At 41.1% G+C, this 20248-nt stretch overlaps 2 protein-coding genes across 2 annotated transcripts in view; one reads left to right on the plus strand and one right to left on the minus strand.

Moving 5' to 3' along the window:
- The window catches only part of KDM4C (lysine demethylase 4C), a 567234-nt gene extending 562484 nt beyond the window's left edge, over positions 1-4750 (minus strand). The window contains exons 1-2 of the mRNA XM_027615394.2: positions 4546-4750; positions 521-621 (exon numbers count right to left, since the gene is read on the minus strand). The gene's annotated coding sequence lies outside the window, so the exon portion shown is untranslated. The remainder of the gene's footprint in view (positions 1-520; positions 622-4545) is intronic.
- Positions 4751-4874: 124 nt separating this feature from the next.
- Positions 4875-20248, plus strand: part of GLDC (glycine decarboxylase) — a 153418-nt gene continuing 138044 nt past the window's right edge. Inside the window, exons 1-2 of the mRNA XM_027616322.1 lie at positions 4875-4928; positions 17639-17760. The gene's annotated coding sequence lies outside the window, so the exon portion shown is untranslated. The remainder of the gene's footprint in view (positions 4929-17638; positions 17761-20248) is intronic.

A 20248-nucleotide genomic window follows, 5' to 3' on the forward strand; every position in this document is an offset into this window, starting at 1 on the left:
GCGTGGGGAGGGTCAGAGGGAGAATCTTAAATCAGATACTTAACTGACTGAGCCACCCAGGGCACCCCCTCTTCTTGAGGTTTCCAACTGATAAAGTATCAAGCTATGTAGTTAAATTAGTCACTTGGTTGTTACTGGACCTTTATTTTTTGACCTCTTATAGTATCAGTGCTTTCAAAAGTACTTAATTTTTAAATTATTTTTATTTAAGAGCACTGGGGGTTACACACAACTAATGAATCGTTGAACACTACATCAAAAACTAATGATGTACTATATGCTAGCTAACTGAACATAATAATAATAAATAAATAAATAAATAAAATTAAAAAAAATAAAAAGCACTGTAGCAGTAAAAAAAGAAAGAAAGAAAGAGACTTTCTGGTGTCCAGTTTCAGTTGAATTAAATACTAGGCAGGTAAGCATTCTTATTTTAGCTGACTTGTTAGAGATGCTTTTCTGCAGTCCAAGTGAGAATGAGTACAGTATACTGTGTTAGTTTCTGAGATAAATTTCTTACCTTTTTGAAAAGAGGACTCAGGAAGTTGACTTAACTTGGCGAAATCCAAAGCAAAACATCAGAACTTTTACTTTTCCATTTTCCTATGAATTTCTCTTGATCTAGGGAAAAATAAGATAAAATCAGGGTAATGGATTCCTTTTTCTCCCCCTTATAGCCTTACAGTTTTAGAATTTTTAGAACCCACTTTTTTTTCTGTCTCTCATTTGTTTCCTTCCTTTTGCCAAATACCCCTCCCTTTTTCCATAGCTGATGGAAGCTCAGACTGAAATATGCTCCACTGTAGCAAATGTATTAAGCTTGGCAGAAAAATTTCAATTTTCCCAATCATATTGAATACATTCTCTCTGCTACAGGTCCTTTTAATAAGAGGCAGAATGTACATATTTTTTTAAGATTTTATTTATTTATTTGAGAGACAGCAGGATGGCACAGAAGGAGAAGCAAGACTCCCTGCTGGGCAGAGAGCCCAGTTGGGCTCGATCCCAGGACCTGAGATTATGACCTGAGCCGAAGGCAGACACTCAACTGACTGAGCCACCCAGGCACCCCCAGAATTTTTATTAAAAACTAATGAATAAAACATATCAATAGAAAAATGGGCCAAGGTTTGCACTGAGTTCCCAGAAAAGAGAATATAAATGGCTCTTAAATATAAGATGCTCATTTTCCAAAAGAAATGAAAATTAAAACTATTATGTCGTACAATGACAATCTTATCACATCATCCAAGTAAATAAGTATGTGGGCACCTGGGTGGCTCAGTTGGTTAAGCAACTGCCTTCGGCTCAGCTCATGATCCCAGAGTCCTGGAATCGAGTCCCACATCGAGCTCCCAGCTCAGCAGGGACCCTGCTTCTCCCTCTGACCCTTTCCCCTCTCATGCTGTTTCTCGCTTGCTCTCTAATAAATAAATAAATAAAATCTTTAAAAAAAAAAGTAAATAAGTATGCTAATATTTTGTTGATGAGATTATGGGGAAATACACATACACTGCTAGTGGAAAATAAATCAGCACAACACTTACAGAAGGCAGTTTGGCATTTATCAAAATTTCAAATGCATATAATTTTTGACACAGAAATGTCTCTTTTAAAAAGATTTTATTTATTTGACAGAGAGAGCGCACAAGTAAGCAGGGCAGCAGGCAGAGGGAAAGGGAGAAGCAGGCTCCCCACTGAGCAGAGAGCCCAATGCGGGGCTCAATCCCAGGACCCTGAGATCATGACCTGAGTGGAAGGCCAACTCTTTACCAACTAAGCCACCCAGGTGCCCCCAGAAATGGTCTTCTAGGAATTTAGTCATAAATTTGCACAATTGCAAAACAACTTTTTTCATTACAGCATTGCTCATAATGGACAAAGACTGGAAAGATCCCAAATGTCCATCAATACGGCACTGGTTAAAAAAAAAAAAAGCAACATAGTATATCCATACCATGGAATCTGTCCAACTATACAAAAAGCGATGACATTATATACTCTTATGGATCTCAAAAATATTTTTAAATGAAAAAAGCAGGATGCTGAACTTTATACATATTAGGCCACTGTGTAAAAAAAGGAAGGAAAATATGTGCATTTCTATTTCCTTGGCGATGTATAAACTACCAACTAGTTGTCTTTGGGATGGGGTGCACTGGAAATTGAGCATAGGTTGCAAGGATATGACACAGATTTTTCACTACTTTTCTACATTTAATTTTTTAATTATACGACTATAAAAACTTTTACCAAACTTAGGTTAAAATAGATTGGATTTTTAGGGGCAGCTAGCTGGCTGGCTCACTCAGTTGAGTATGTGTCTCTTGATCTCAGGGTTTTAAGTTTGAACCCCAGGTTGGGTGTAGAGATTACTTTAAAAATAAATAAATAAAATCTTTAAAAAAATAGATTTTTAAAAAATCACTAAAACTCTTATACTTAATAGAAGTTTTGAGAACAATTCCTGAGAATTAAGTTTGCTTAACTATGAAGGAAAAGCAAGGTTTTTTTTAAAGATTTTATTTTTTATTCATTTGAGAGAGCGAGAATGAGAGAGAGAGAGAGAGAGCACATGAGAGGGGTGAGGGTCAGAGGGAGAAGCAGACTCCCTGCTGAGCAGGGAGCACAATGCAGGACTCCATCCTGGGACTCCAGGATCATGACCTCAGCGGAAGGCAGTCGCTTAACCAACTGAGCCACCCAGGTGCCCCAGCAAGTTTGTTTTTAACTCCTGATGTGATGAAGTGTATTAAATGCTTTATTTCATGGTTTTGGGTTTTTTAAGCAGGTTCCACGGCCAGCATGGAGCCCAAGGTGGGGCTTGAACTCGACCCTGAATTCAAGACCTGAGCTGAGATCAACAGTCAGGACACCAAGGTGCCCCTATTTCATGGCTCAGAGTGACAAAACATTGGTTTGAATTTCAGACCTATCAACAGCATTTGCACAGGGCTACCAATATCTGCATCTGTCAGATAACTCATTTATTTGATATTTAAACCTCATGTAATGGAGCCATTCATCCATTCAGTAGAAACACATTCCACAATATGCTAGACTGGTTAATAAAAGTTTTCTAAAAGTTAAACTTCAGTAAAAAACAAACAAGCAGCTATTTATTTTTAAGCATTTCCTTTAAAGTATTACTTTTTCATGACATTTGAAATGATCAAACAGCCTCCTCTGTATATGCTCAAACAGGAATTTCGGTGTTGCATGTCTGGAGCGGAAACAATTTCACTGTGAAATGGTCTTCTTGTTGCTAATAAAAATATTCTTGTTCTTGGGGGGCCTGCCTGGCTCAGTCCGTAGAGCATGTGGCTCTTGATCTCAGGGTCCTCAGTTTGAGCCCCACCTTTGGTGAAGATTACTAAAAATATGTATACTCTTGTAAGAAATGTTTTGTTTAGTTGGGAATGCCAAGGTATAGGAAAAGGGGGAAATACGTTCTAATAACAGTAAAACTAATAACTAGAAGAAAATATTTTTGAGATTTTTTTTTTTTAAAGATTTTATTTATTTGACAGAGAGAGAGGGAACACAAGCAGGGGGAGTGGGAGAGGGAGAAGCAGGCTCGATGTGGGGCTCGATCCCAGGACCCTGAGATCATGACCGGAGCCGAAGGCAGACGCTTCAGGACTGAACCACCCAGGCGCCCCTATTTTTGAGATTTTTGAAGCATCTGTTTCAATAGAGTAGCCAGAGAGGGTAAGGAATATGCCAAATCAAATCAAATACCATGAGAGGCTGGGGGATGCTAATACAATAGTAAGGATCTAGAGATGGCAGCGGTGTAAGATTAGTCCTAGCACCATGGAGTGAGGATGGAAATTATGTACAAGCAGCAAGATATTTCCTGAAATAGATAGCTAAAAATCTAAAAAAAACAGGCCAACTTATATATACATTAGCGGAAAAGAGGTTGGGCTGTAGTTCTCCTACATTTGAGAGTATGCTCGTGGGAGGCACGCTCACTCCCGATAGCCCAAGGGAAAGGGAAGATGACGGCGCCACAGCTTCATCACGCACCAGTAGCACGCGCGCTCCCTACTCCAGCTCCAGGCCTCGAGAGAACACCGAACGCAGGACCTAATTCCCGGCTACACAGCCGTGCCCGTCACACCCTTCCTTCAACCCTGGGAGAGGGGATGGAGGCAGGGCGACCCCGATAATCTCAGTAGGTGGGGGCGAAAAACTACCCTTGACCGCCAGTTCCCGGACCACCTTGTCCTCAAGAGCCCAAGGAAGAGCGCGTTTCTGGACTCCGAAGGAAGAAATGGTGGAAAGAGGGTTTAGGACACTCACTGCAAGCGGCAGTCCGCAACCAAAGCGGTTGGGAACTTGGAAAGGCGGTAAAGGCATACGCCCCCTAGAGGCTGGCAGTCGCCAAAGTTGTACGCGACGCGGCAGTCACGTGACAGCTGAGCAGCCTGTCATATGATCCTCGCCTAAGGTGGAGGGGACCAGTGGGAGATAGTAGTGGCAATTAGCGAGTCACGCGAGCCTCTGATTGGTTTCAAGCCCCTGGTTAGATTCTATTACCTTTAGCGGCACCTAAACTGGCGCCATCCTCTAGCATCTTCTCGCACCCTAAGGATGGGAACGCCCCCTTTCTAAATAGAAGCCAGAGATGTTTTCAGCATAGGGCACTGTGCAAGAAAGCCCGCTCTGACGCACTAAGCCCCGAGGGTATCGACGCGTATCCCACGACGCAATAAGCCTTGCTGCGGTCCTATGGGTACTCGGCCGCGTGGCGACGTCAGAACGCGGCTGCCGCAGGAAGGGGCTTTGAAGGCCGGACTGCGCCCTACGTGGTTACGCCACTTCTTCCTGGCCGGAAGTGACGTATTTTATGCGCGCTTTTCTCAGTTCTGTGGCGCGAGGTTTCTGCGGTCCGCTTCCCGGAATAAAGAAGTCCTGGGCAGGTACTTGGTTCCCCGTGTGCACGGAAATGGAAAACTAAAATCATTTAAAAACAAATTGAAAGAGTAGTACAAAGTCTTGCAACGAAGAAGCCTCCAAGCTACCCTGATTTCCTTGGAAGGTTAAGCCAAACATTACCAGGATAACTTTGCCGTCTTAATCAGATACTTCCAAAATGGGGAAAGGGAAAGAGACACAGGGAACATTTCAAAACGTTTCATGAGCCTTAGCATAACCCTAATAGGAAAACCTGACAAAGACACCAAATTAATGGAAGATTATATGCCAGTTTTGCTCATGAACGTAGATGTAAGAACCCCGAAGCAAAATATTAACTAAATCCAGTATTGTATAGAAAGAAAAATACATTATACGCGAGTTAGATTGTTTTAACATCAGAATTCAAGATATTAAAGGGTTAATGGAGAAAATGTCTTCTCAAAAAATGTAGAAAAAATCATTAAACACTTATTAATGATGAATGCTCAGGAAAACCAGGAACAGAAGAGAAACTAATCTGATAAAAAGTATCTGCAAAATTGAAAGTTTCTCTTCCTGACAATTTTTTGTTGACTGGCCTGGGTCCTTTGACACTACAGAGTTTCCTCCAGTCTGGGTTTTGCTAATTGCGTATATGTGGAGCATTTCAACATGTTCCTCTGTCCTATTTCCTACTAATTGGAAGTTGAGTTATTTCTTTAAACACAGTAATCATAGTTGTTTTGTGAACTGTATCATAATTCTAATGTCTCAGTTATTTTCTGGTTCTTTCATGCTGCCTGATATTTCTGCTGTATATCGTCCATGGTGACTAGTTTCCTTGTATGTTAGCTTTTTATCCTTGAAAAACTATTTGTGAGAAAAAGTATTTGTGGTTTATTGAAAAAGGATTTTTGTTTGTTACTGCTAGGTGCCTTGAGGCCTTCTCAGTTAGACTGTTTTCATGGGTTGAGGTTCCTTGAGTCATTGCTAACCCAGGCTACAAATCTAAGCAAGAGCTGTGCAGTGGCCACATCTCAAAGATGAAATGGGAGAGGGGTGCTTTTTTTCCCCTCCTTTTATAGGCAATGTAAAAAACAATCATTCTTAAAGTTCTTGGGTGCTGGTTCACTCCTACCCTTAGGGTATAGCCTATGGAGTCCCAATTTAATATGGGCAGAGTCACCTAATAGCATTTTCACCTTGGGTAGCCCTGGACCTTGGCTGCTCTTTCCATGCTCAGTGAAGCTGCTAAAATCAGTACTAGATGTTCCCTGTCTAGAAAATGTCCTCAAGGCAAGAGTAGCTCATTTGCTTTTCTGGGCTTCCACCTTCTCTTAGCTTTTGGCATAATAGTTCTTTAATATCTTCTCAGCAATTTTGTGCCTTGGAGGAATTTTTATATATGTTTATAGTTCATTTAGCATCTTTAGTCATTATCTATAGATATATTGATCTTAATAACCTAGCCCATCATAACTGGAAATAGAAATTTGAGATTTAATTCATTTTCTTCATTCTCTTAATTTTTATATCTCAAAACACCTTGCTTCTGAATGTTACATTCTTGCATCACACTTTTTTCTTACCTGTGTGGTTTGTAGGCCATTGCACCATTTTCCTTTAGCATTAAATTTTGATGGAGAGATTGCTAACAGCCCAATTTCCCCTATCCTTTATAGTTGACGTGCTCTTTTTGTATAGATAAACCACCTTTTCCAGGTCAAACTTGAAGAAAATTTACTATAGTGAGTCTCCCTCAGAGAAGAAGTAGGCAAAGAACAACCTCCAACCACAAGAGAGAATTCAGCAAGTCAGCTACATTTCTTTTGTTCTAGTTTTATATATTCAGTGGTCACATGCACAGATACATGACCAAAGATGCCAATGTGGATAATTATGGACATTCACTATTTATTGAGTGCCTAGTATGTGCTATTAACTGTGCTAGATGCTTGATTTATAGCTTTGAACATAATAAGATACAAATCCTTGATCTCATTGACCTCACAGTCAACCCAAAGAGCTAGATATTCAATAACCAAACAACTATTATTTAATTAGGGTTGTGATAAGTACAGGACAAAGTACAGGGTGTTATGAAAGAATAGAACAGAAAGACCTAACCTAGTTTGCAAGATTTGGGTAGATGTCAATGAATAAGTCACAAATTAGAGACCTGAAGTATAAGGAGGAATCGGTCAGGTGGAAAGTTGTGGAATGAGCCTTGTGGGCAGAGGGAACATGATGTGCAAAGGTCCTGAGGCTGAACAAAGCTCAGTGACTTCCAGGAGCAAAAAAAATCAGTGCTACCACAGCATTATGAACAAAGAGGAGGGTTGTCAAGACGAATCTGGAGAGGGCGCCTGGGTGGCTCAGTCGTTGAGCGTCTGCCTTCGGCTCAGGTCATGATCCCGAGGTCCTGGGGTCGAGCCCTGCATCGGGCTCCCTGCTCCGCAGGAGGCCTGCTTCTCCCTCTCCCACTCCCCCTGCTTGTGTTCCTGCTCTTGCTGTCTCTCTCTCGCTGTCAAATAAATAAATAAAAAATCTTAAAAAAAAAAAAAAGATGAATCTGGAGAGACAAAGGCCAGGTTATACAGGCTTTGTGGGCAACATTAAAGAATTGTGACTTCATCCTGATAGTAGGGAACATTATTAGAAGTTTTTTAAGGTAGAGATTTGATCATATTTTTGTTTTTATAATACAGTATCATTCGAGCTGCAAATGGAGGATAGGCATGGGCACAAGTAGAAATGAAGATTTCAGTTTGGAGATAATTTTAGATGTCTTACAAAACATGAAGTCATTTTGAACTACAGTTGTGATAGTAAAGATCTAGAGAAGTATATATTCACAAAACATTCAGAAAGTAGGATCCTTGGGGTGTAGGGATAGGTAAGATGTGATGAGGTGGTTGAGAGTGTTACCAAGCTTTTTTGAAGAATTCTGAGATTCCTCTCACTTCCACCAAGAAAAAAAAGCTCTATATTGTCCTGGAATAAGGCAGTACTTTTAGGAAATGGTAAACATTGAAAGTTTGATCAGTATGAAACTTAACAGGCAAATAGGAGAGGGAGAAGGAGGGAAATCCCTATAAAAGGAGCTGTGTAAAAGCTGTACAGCTTATGGGGCTCCTAGGGAAATTAGAAGAGTTTCAGTTGAGGACATACTTCCTGGACTCAGCACCTAGCTGTGCTTTCACATGCCTTCCCTTGCCATTCATGGACCCCAGGTGTCATCCTGGTTTCTGCGATCTAGCCTCCCATGATCTGGCCCTCACCACTGTCACCAGCATCCCTTCTGTGACCTAGACATTCTCCTCCCTTTGGATTGAGCTCTATCTAATTCCAGCCTCTGAGGCTAAAGCGCCATACCTTCTCTACCCTGATTGGACAAGACTGTTTCCTGGTTAATAACTACAAGTTACTGAGCATCTACTCCATGCCATCCACTTTACTCAGCATGGAAGGTACATTTCACTTAATCTTAACAACTTTGAGAGAGAAGCATTATCACCTTTTCCATCTTCAAGATGAAGATGTGGAAACAGGGTCAAGGACTTTAAGTGCATAGCCCAAGATCACAATTCCTGTACTTAGCAGATCTGGTTTTCCGACACTGGTCCACCCCATTCCAGAACCTGACTTCACAGGCTGCTGTCTCTAGTTAATCTTTCCTTCAGATTCTTACCTCTGCCTATGTTTGCAAACTCATTTAGAAATATTACTTGATTTTCTAAGTTTCCTTTGTGTAAGCATTTAGTTTGTCCTTCTTAACTGGAGACTGCACCTGATTCCTTCTAATTTTGTTATAATAGCACACAGGAAGGGCCATAGCCCTGCCTCTGAGAAAGCGATTTCTATCAATTTAACTTCATTTGGAACATTGAAGACAAAAGGGTTAATTCTCAGGTAACTTTGGTGTTTAATCTAATTGATCATTTATTTTCCTACTAACTCTGTACCCTGTGCTTTCTTCAAGACTGTTGAGTAAAGCTACTTTCCATTTTTACTGCTTATCTCTCTCTAAATGTTAACACAGAGATACATGTTAGGTTTAGGTGTATAGTTGTTTACCCCCCACATTATCTTACAGTAGTAAAAATCTGAACCAAACTATTGAGTCTGGTTAAATAAAATATGATTAACCATAAAATGGAACTCAATGCAGCCATTAAAAAATCATAGAATAATAATTCTGTCATGGGAAATTGTTACCAATCCATCTCAAGTTTTCTTTTTAAAAAGACAACCAGGGCACCTGGCTGGGTCAGCCAGAAGAGCATGTGCCTCTTGGTCGTGGGGTCGTGAGTTCGAGCCCCACATTGGGTGTAGAGTTTACTAAAAATAAATAAATAAACTTAAAAAGGGGGGGGCAACCAGGGGCGCCTGGGTGGCTCAGTCATTAAGTGTCTGCCTTCGGCTCAGGTCCTGATCTTAGGATCCTAGGATCGAGTCCCCGCATCGCATCGGGCTCCCTGCTCAGTGGGAAGCCTTCTTTTCCCTCTCCCACTCCACCTGCTTGTGTTCCCTCTCTCGCTGTCTCTCTCTCTTTCTGTCAAATAAATACATAAAATCTTTAAAAAAAAATTAAATTAAAAAAGGCAACCAAACTGAGTGGTTAGCGTGTTACTACTTTTAAAAATTATACAGGGGCACCTGGCTTGTCTCAGTCAGTAGAACTTGCAACTCTTGATCTCGGGATTGTGAGTTCCAGCCCCACATTAGGTGTGGAGATTACTTAAAAAATAAAAATCTTTAAAAATTATACAAATGCACACGCACACATTTGCAAATATAGATTTAGAACTTTACATACACATCAGAATATTAAGAGAGTTTTAGAGATTGGTGTTGCTTTTTAATTTTGTTTCCTCTTTTTTTTAAGATTTTATTTATTTATTCGACAGAGAGAGAGAGAACAAGCAGGGGGAGTGGGAGAGGGAGAAGCAGGCTCCCAGCTGAGCAGAGAGCCTGATAAGGGGCTCGATTCCAGGACCCCAGGATTATGACCTGAGCCGAAGGCAGACGCTTAATGACTGAGCCACCCAGGTGCCCCTGTTTCCTCTTCTTTTTAAAAAACTTCAGCGTTGAGCACAAGCTTATTTTTTATTATTTTTAAACATTGGTAAGTTTTACTTCATCAAGAAGTTTTGCTTATCAAAAGGCACAATTAAGAAAATGCATAGGTAGACCACATAATGGGAGAAAATATTTGCAAAATATATTTCAGACAAAGGACAGGTATCCAGAAGACATAAGAACTCAGAATATATGAAAATATTCTGTAAGTCAATAATAAAAGGATAAACAGTCCAATTTAAAAACTGGCAAAAAGATATGAGCAGACAAAATAAGATCTACAAATGGTCTTAATATGCACATAAAAAAGATTATCAGTCATCCAGGAAATGAGAATTAAACTATAATGAGATTCCACTGTATAACCACCAGAATGGTTGAAATGAATAGGCAGACAAACCCAATGTTGGAAGGATATGGAACAACCAGAACTCTTATATTTTGGTTGGGAGTGCAAAATATTACTGTTACTCTGGGGAAAGTGTGACAGATGTTCTCATAGAAGTCTTTTTGTGGGTATACTTTTTTATTTCTCTTGGGTAGATACTTAGGGGTAGAACTGCAGGGTGTATAATAAGCATTTCTACTCCTAGATATTTACTCAACAGAAAGAATGATTATATCCACAAAAAATGTTACACAAGAATGTTCTTGGATAGCAGCTTTATTCATAATAGCCAAAACACAGGAACAGGCCAGGTGTTCATCAACAGAAAAATGAATAAACTAACTGAACTATAAACTCCCATACAGTTATACAGTGGTATTCAGCAATAAAAAGGAACAAACTACTGGATGAATTTCAAAAACATTATGCTGAGCGAGAGCTTGACACAACAGAATTCTCAGTTAATGCATTATAAAGTTCAATGGTGAAAAAAAATGAGAACACTGGTTGCCTCTGTGGGAGTAGGGGAAGGTATTGATTAGAAAAGATCATGAGAACTTTCTCTGATCATAATAATGTTTTGTACCTTGATAGGGGTTGGGTCACACAGGTGTGTGCATTAGTCAGAACTCACTGGATGTTACACTTAAGATTTGTGCATTTTTTTAAAAAGATTTTATTTATTTATTTGACAGAGAGAGGCAGCGAGAGAGGGAACACAAGCAGGGGGAGTGGGAGAAGGAGAAGCAGGCTCCCTGCTGAGCAGACAGCCCGATGGAGGGCTCGATCCCAGGACCCTGAGATCATGACCTGAGCCGAAGGCAGATGCTTAACAACTGAGCCACCCAGGCGCCCCCAGTACAATTTATTTTAAGGACATTAATATGCCAAGGGTTTTGTGTTTCTTTAGTTGTTAAACAAGGTCACCACTAGTAGAAATCTATAAGGATATTAACCAAAGTTTGTGAGTTGTTTTTGGGATTTCCAAACATTTAACAAGCATTGGAATAGAGATGAAAAAGCATAGAGCTTGGGGCTCCTGGGTGGCTCAGTCGTTAAGTGTCTGCCTTCGGCTGAGGTCATGATCCCAGGGTCCTGGGATCGAGCCCCATGTCGTGCTCCCTGCTCAGCAGGAAGCCTGCTTCTCCCTCTCCCACTCCCCCCGCTTGTGCTCCCTCTCTCGCTGTGTCTCTCTCTGTCAAATAAATAAATAAAATCTTTAAAAAAGAAAAAAGAAAAAGCATAGAGCTTGACATTGATAGACATGGGTACAAATCCTAATTCTTTCAACTAGATTCAAAAAAGCAAGCAAGTTAAACTGTCTTGGCTTCTATTTTATTTTTAAAATGGGGATAGTAATATTAACTCAGGGGGGTCTGGGGATACCTGAATTAGAGTATGTCTGTGTAAAGAGACTGTTACATGAAAGGGGCTCAAATAAACACCTGTGTTCTCACTCCATTTACCAACAGAAGCCACATGTACCTGTAGGAAGTGTTCACAGGTTAACCCAAATTTCATTTCTTTGACTTTGGTTGCGATGTATCAGTTCACTATGGGGCCATTTCTGTTAGAATTCTAGGGAAATTTCCAGTTTCTCAGTTACCACCTCATTACTGTCAAAAGTTGTACTTTTGGTAGTCAAAATTTCCCCAAATCTGGGATCCAATAACAAAACAGTATTAGGGTCCTTACTTAGAGGAAGGAAGTAGTCTCTTGAGAGATTTATAGTTTTTTGAAGTGAACACTAGATGGTAGCATTCAGGCAGAATTTTCTGTATCAGACCCAATGGGCTTCTCCCCCCGCCACACCCATACTCTCTCACCCCTCAACGAAACAAAAGCCCAGTGATCTTACTGCTTATTTCAATTTGAACAGTAATTGAGGGATAGTATTTGACAGTATTTCCCAGGGACTAAACTAAAAGAAGTACACTTGGGAGGGGAGGGGAATAATAAAAGTTTATATACTATTTACTTGTGCCAGGCACTATTCTGGTCACTTTTACATATGAGAAAATAAAAGGTAAATAAACTTAGAAATTTCTTTTTTTATAAAAATGATTTTATTTATTAGGTGCCCTAAACTTAGAAATTTCTTAGAAGTTAAATTTCTTTAAAAAGGTAGGGATGTGGGGCACCTGGGTGGCTCAGTCGTTAAGCGTCTGCCTTCGGCTCAGGTCATGATCCCAGAGTCCTGGGATCGAGCCCCACATCGGGCTCCCTGCTCCGCAGGAAGCCTGCTTCTCTCTCTCCCACTCCCCCTGCTTGTGTTCCCTCTCTCTCTGTCAAATAAATAAATAAAATATTTTAAAAAAAAAAGGTAGGGATGCCTGGCTGGCTCAATTGGTGGAGCATGCGACTTTTGATCTTGGAATTGTGAGTTTGAGAGTTTGAGCCCCACATTGGGGGTAGAGTTTACTTTGAAAAAAATCATAATAGGGACACCTGGGTGACTCAGTTAAGCATCTGCCTTTGGCTCAGGTCATGATCTTGGGGTCCTGGGATGGAGTGCTACATCAGGCTCCTTGCTCAGCAGGGATCCTGCTTCTCCTTCTGCTTGCCACTCCCCCTGCTTGTGCTCTCTCTCTCTCCGACAAATAAATAAAATCTTGAAAAAGAAAAAAATCATAACAAATTAAAAAAACCCACAGTTATTTCATTTTTGTCATAGATTTTTTTTCCAAATTTTTCCTTCTTTACCTTCCTTTATTATTCATGCTTTCAACAAAACAAGTATTTTTAGAGCACGTACTATGTTTGAGATACTAAATGTGTCACTTTGGGCCCATGGATGGGAAGGTAAGATAATTCATGTAAGGTTAAGCCTCTAACTCTCTGTAAACTGAAGAGGAAAGAGGACATGTAAGTTAATAATAGGACAAGGTGAAGTGTGCAATGTGTGCATTTTGTTCTCACAAAAGAAGTTTTATTGAATGGTAAAGGAAGTATGAATTATAATGGGGTAAGCAGAACAATAGAGAAAGGGAATTACCATGTATTGAAAGTTTACTATATGCCAGGACCCTCACAGGCACTTTACATACACCATTTCATATTTTCATTATTGAAAATTTATTTTCATTTATTTGGTTGTTAATATTCCCATTTTCAGGCGAGGAAATTGAACCTTAAGAAGGGTAAGTAACCTGCCCACAGGTACAAAGATAGGAAGGGGTAGAATAAGGCATCATGTATGAGTAACAGTTGCTGCTCTTTGTTGCAACTTAAAAAGAGAATACAAATATATTTTCAGGATATAAAGCAATAGAGGTGCATTACAGAATGGTAGTTTTGATAGGACAGATGGAGGTGGAAGAGTGATGTGAGCACAGCATGGACAAAGACACAGAGACCAGACAAATGTATATAGTTTGATAGGAATGTGTGTGTGTAGAAAGTGCCCTCATTAAAGTGGAAAAGAAGAGAGAGTTTAAAAATCTGCTCAGAGGTAGAAAATACCAGTGAAGCAGATCACTGAGGATGGGTCTCCATCTTGACCCTGTAGTTCAGTCCCTGTTTGTTTTCTCTTCTGCCTTCCACATTCCGATCTTATCCACAGACCTCAGACAGGTGAAGGACATCAAGTTCTGATCTCCCACATATGAATAGTTTTGACTTTTTCCCTTCAACACACACTTTTGACCCACTATATGCTAAGCAGTGGGCTGTAAGGTGAATGTGCATATGCCAATTATATTATGTCCTGCCTTGATCCTTTCTCCAAATCCCTGTTAAATTGGCCATTACTAGAGGATAGTAGGGTACATGTGGGCCAGTCCCTTTATATTTTCTTACACATGCAGAGTAGTTAAAGCACAGATTTTAGAGTCAGACCAACATATGATGAAATGAGGTAAGAGAAAAGTGAAAATCCCAGCAGTAGAACCCATATTCTAAAGAAGCTAGTGCTCAGGTTGACAGCAACTCTATGCTGGTGGCTTTCTCAGTCTCTATGTGCTTTTGCATGTAGTTCCTTAAGTAGCACAGCCTTTGGCTGCTGAAGCCCCTGAAAACACATGGTCTCTGCCCCTGTGTCTGGGAAGTCTTCAGCCTTCGACTGCTACCTGATGCCTCCTGACCTTGAGTTTCTCTGACCCTCAGTTGGCTTTCATACTGGGTTGATTAACCTAGAGGAGATAGGAAGAGTTGATGGTTAAAAGGAAGACTGTATGCCCCAAATAAGGGATTCATAAAGTAACTGGCAATGAAAATGTTAGAGGAGCAGGACCCCTCAGGGAGTGAATGAAATCAGGATGCACTGAACTGGAAATTTTAATTAAAAAGGGAAGATATGGTCTATAGTGTGCAGGTTTCTTGTTGTCCTTGTCCTCAGGTCAGAGGCTAACATTCATGGTATTTCTGTAGAGAGAAGACTTGGGGGAGGAGAGTCACCTTTGGGGTCATGAGTGAGTTCCTCTTTTTTTTTTTAAGTTTATTCCTTTAATTAAGTAATCTCTACATCCAACATGGGGTTTGAACTCACAACTCTGAGATTAAGAGTCACATGCTTTTCGACTGAGCCCCTCAGGCACCGCATGAGTGAGTTCCTTTTAGGACCTGCTTATTGCTCCTCAGAGCTAAGGGAGAGAATCCAGGCCAGGCCCAGTACTTCTCCAACCCTACATCTGCCCTTCTGACCCATTGCCTAGATTGGAAGAGAATGCTAACCCTGGTGTAAGGCCAGAGATGATGGAACCCCAAGGATTCCCAACTGGATTTTTTTTCTTTTTTTTAAGATTTTATTTATTTATTCATTAGAGACAGAGAGAGAGAGAGAGAGACAGAGAGAGAGAGAGAAGCAGAGGGAGAAGCAGGCTCCCCGCCGAGCAGGGAGCCTGATGCGGGACTCCATCCCAGGACCCTGGGATCATGACCTGAGCCGAAGGCAGACGCTTAATGACTGAGCCACCCAGGCAACCCCCAACTGGATGTTGATGAGCCAGAATGCCACAGTGGCATGGGCCATTCTGATTGTGTGTAGGGACTTGTGGTTAATAAGAAATGTATTTGGTCTTTGTCCCTGGTTCCTGGCACAAAGCTCCTAAAACCCTTGGAATTTCCTAAGTGAGAGTAGGTGTTTTGTTGTTGTTGCTGTCTTCCTAAGTGAGAGTAGTTTTTAAAACTCTTTTAAAAGTTATTCAAGGCTGAACTGCACACATAGCTTTGGCAATGACTGACCTCATTCTGGCCCCAAATCCCTCCCCCATCATCCCCTGCTGCAGGCCTTCACCTACTTCAGAATCAGAGAGTAATCCACTAATCTGGTCTCTAAACAGGGAAATATTTAGGAGCTTAGTTTTCCTATTTAGCCTAGGGTGAGGGTGGGTGGTGATCTACTTGTATCTTATTCCCTGGTTCCAATAAGTGGGATTCTGCCTGGATTTTTAGTAATGGGCACTCTGTATTATTCAATGACCCTGCCACAGAAATTATCTTAAATTCTAAGTGGATTTTCTGATTACACAGTGTCTCTAAGGCCTCATGGATTCCTTACTGTTTTACTGGAGTTTTATCTCATCAAATTCAAGGGGCTAGACCTTGCTTTGGAGTTATGCTTGCTAGAACCTCTGCCTACTAGGGCTTTAAAAAAAAAAACAACCAACCCAGAAAACAGTTGCCTGAGGCCAAGTTCTGGCTGCTGATGGTAAAAGACTCCCTCCCCACTCCACCCCAGCAGTGGCTATTGCTAACAGCTGAAGCCCCAGATTCCAACCTCCTGAAAGATCCCTACTCCCACTCTTATGCCACCCCCTCAACTATGACCTAGCCCCATGACCTTTCGTTCATGTTGCAGACTCTCCAAGCCCCGCCTGGGGGCCCCCACCACTACCAGCCAGTCTCTGCCTGACAAAGTTAGGAGTTTTCATCTTGTTTGTTTTCCTCTCCACTATATTCAGCCTTCTTCCACTCCACTTTTTAAATGAGAACTGTGTTTGTCTAGGCTCCAGCTTCTCCAAATATGTGGATGAGCTATTCATCTTCTGATGCAGTATTTCTGTTTGGTGCACTTCCTTTCCAAAAGGGGTGGAGGTTCTATCTGCTATTCCAGAGGTCATTTATGTGTAGATGATGGGATTTGAAGAAAACCACTCTTGGTTTGTTTGCTCTTTTCACAAGCTGGCCACCGAGTGAACTTTGGAATTGACTCTATGATACCTGTTGGTGTAAAACTCTGACCAAAGAGTGCTGGGTTACACCACCTTGACCAACGCCAGCCAGGAAACCCCATGTGAATGTGTCACCTAGTGCCACAAGGGTCAGGGTATGCCTGCTTTGAAAACTTTCTCGGTCGTTGTTCCCTTAAACCACCGTGGGATTTTCCTCCCTTCTTTCATCACCAGACATCTAAAGACTGAAATGAGCTGTATACCTTCCCTCATCACTCTCAATTCCAGCTCTGCAGGGCCAGGCTCTAGACGTTGGGCAGTTGCTCTCTCAAAGGCCACAGGGGTCTCCTCAGTGCAAACTTCATTGAATCTTTTCTTGTTTCCCTTTCCCCTGACTTGTCTGAGGAATATGGGTACAATATCCCTACCCACCCAATCCTGACATTTCTCCTTTCTGGTCTCCAGGACTTTAGGCCATCCTGTGTCTCCTTTTTATTTCTCAAGACTTTTCCTTGCTTCCTTCAGAGGCTTTTCTCTCTCTCCTCAAATATGGATGATCCCCAAGGTTTGATCTTATCTGTTTGCTCACACCCCTTCCCAGAAACCTTGCTTGGACACGATATACTAACTCCCCACCTCTCCACTGGAAATAGATGGCTCTTAGGCCCAGATCCCTAGACCTGACCTCTGACCTTAACCCCATATTATCACTGGCCTATTCTGTGCCTTCCCTTGAGTACCCTTCCCCCCCTACTTCAAAGTCACATTTTTGGAAGCAAAGTCAACTTCCTACACTCTAAACTTACTCTCCTACTGGATAGCCCTACTTCCATTATGTGTATGTGTGCCAATACCCTTCTATTTTCTAGACTCAGAATTTGGGAGTGACCTTTGAGTATTCCTTTTCTCTTGTCTTTTACCTATATTATAGTAAGAGTGTTCATTTTATCTTATAATATCAAGTACTACTTTTGTTTTTAAAAAAATTTAAAAATATTTTCAGGAGTGTATTTCCCCACCATGATTACCCTTCACTAATAGTAGGCTTAATTATATACATTTAATTTATTACTGGGTCAATGTCTCCTTTTTAAATGATTGAATTATTAACATTTAAATATAACCATATATATTTCTTATTCTGACTGGGAAGGTGTCCACCTCTCTTCTCCTTGGCTTGCTACAAATACAGAGGCTATTTTCCAGCATGTAGTAGTGGCTGTGAGACTAGGTCTGACCAATGAGTTACAAGAAGTCCACTGATCCATCTATGAGGTAAGGCTTTAAATATATGATGACTTGATTTCTTAATCCCCAATTCCTATATTTTCTTATTAAAGGAACAGAATAATTTCCTCCCAGGAGGTCTACAGTTTAACCATGTTTTCAGAGTGATCTACACCCTGGTTTCCCTGAGGTCAGAGAGACAACATTATAGCCTATACATCTCTGTGGATTTCTAGGGAGGAAGTGACCACGCATGGTCTCAGAAGCACAGAAAGCAGATGAGGGGTTACTAAGGTATTGGGGTAGGAGTAAGGAGAAATAACTGCTTAATGGGTATGGATTTTCCTTTTGGAGTGATGAAAAGGTTTTGAAATTGGATGGTAGTAGGGTTTGCACACATAGTGAATTTACTAAATGCCACTGATTATTCACTTTTAAATGGTTAATTTTATGTTATATGAACTTCACCTCAATTAAAAAAAAGTCCCACCAGCAGAAACATTATCCTGCCCCACTTGCTCTTCCCAGGAAGAGGGATGGAGAATGGTATGGTAGCAGGGGCATGTATATACAGGAATCACAAACTGATGAAGACCAAGAATTCTCCACCCTCTTTCCTCCTCCTCTTCCATGTTTTACTGAGGAGTATTGATTGTGAAATGGACTGGACGCACGTCAGACCCTAGAGAAAAGGAAAGAAGTCTGTAGTAACTTAAGAAAAGCATGTCATAAAAATATCTTGGTTATTATGAAGGCAGACAAAATACATATGAATAAGTTACTAGATACAAACAATAATTCATTGGTATATAGCTTTTTTTTAAAGATTTTATTTATTTGTCAGAGAGAGAGAGAGAACACAAGCAGGGGGAGCTGCAGGCAGAGGGAGAAGCAGGCTCCCCGCTGAGCAAGGAGCCCAATGTGGGACTCGATCCCAGGACCCCAGAATCATGACCTAAGCTGAAGGCAGCCGCTCAATGACCGAGCCACCCAGGGGTCCCGGTATATAGCTTTTTAAAAAAATTATTGAAGTACAATTGACATACAATGTTACATTAGTTTCAGGTGTACAACATAGTGATTGGAAAACTCTATGTTCTGCTATGCTCACCACAAGTATAGCTACCATCTATCACCATACAACACAATTAAATACCATTGATTATATTCCCTATGCTATACCTTTTATCCCTGTGACTTATTCTAGCTTTAAAATTATTATTATTAAAAATAAAGTTCCCAAATAATGTCCTAGCTTGTATAATTCTGAGAAAAGGGGATTCAGCAATTCACCCAGAAAAATCATGGCTGTGATTGCCTTCTTTGTTTTGTTTTGTATTGTTTTTTTAATTTTTTATTGTTATGTTAATCACCATATATTACATCATTTGTTTTGGTGTAGTGTTCCATGATTCATAGTTTGTTCATAACACCCAGTGCTCCATGCAGAATGTGCCCTCTTTAATACCCATCACCAGGTTAACCCATCCCCCTACCCCCTCCCCTCTAGAACCCTCAGTTTTTCATTTTTTTTTTTTAAAGATTTTATTTATTTATTTGAGAGAGAGAGAATGAGACATAGAGAGCACGAGAGGGAAGAGGGTCAGAGGGAGAAGCAGACTCCCCGCCAAGCAGGGAGCCCGATGTGGGACTCGATCCCGGGACTCCAGGATCATGACCTGAGCCGAAGGCAGTCGCTTAACCAACTGAGCCACCCAGGCGCCCCTCAGTTTGTTTTTCAGAGTCCATCATCTCTCCTGGTTCGTCTCCCCCTCTGACTTACTCCCCTTCATTCTTCCTCGCCTGCTATCTTCTTCTTTTTCTTTTTTCTTAAAATATGTTGCGTTATTTGTTTCAGAAGTACAGATCTGTGATTCAACAGTCTTGCACAATTCACAGCGCTCACCGTAGCACATACCCTCCCCAATGTCTATCACCCAGGCACCCCATCCCTCCCACCACCGACCACTCCAGCAACACTCAGTTTGTTCCTGAGATTAAGAATTCCTCATATCAGTGAGGTCATATGATACATGTCTTTCTCTGATTGACTTATTTCACTCAGCATAACACCCTCCAGTTCCATCCATGTCGTTGCAAATGGCAAGATCTCATTCCTTTTGATGGCTGCATAATATTCCATTGTGTATATATACCACCTCTTCTTTATCCATTCATCTGTCGATGGACATCTTGGCTCTTTCCACAGTTTGGCTATTGTGGACATTGCTGCTATAAACATTGGGGTGCACGTACCCCTTCGGGTCCCTACATTTGTATCTTTGTGGTAAATACCAGTAGTGCAATTGCTGGATCGAATGGTAGCTCTAATTTCAACTGTTTGAGGAACCTCCATACTGTTTTCCAGAGTGGTTGCACCAGCTTGCATTCCCACCACAGTGTAGGAGGGTTCCCCTTTCTCCACATCCCCGCCAACATCTGTCGTTCCCTGACTTGTTAATTTTAGCCATTCTGATGGGTTTGAGGTGGTATCTCATTGAGGTTTTGATTTGGATTTCCCTGATGCCCAGCGATG

Source organism: Zalophus californianus, chromosome 13 (genome assembly GCF_009762305.2).
Source record: "Zalophus californianus isolate mZalCal1 chromosome 13, mZalCal1.pri.v2, whole genome shotgun sequence".
Classification (NCBI taxonomy): Eukaryota; Metazoa; Chordata; class Mammalia; order Carnivora; family Otariidae; genus Zalophus; species Zalophus californianus.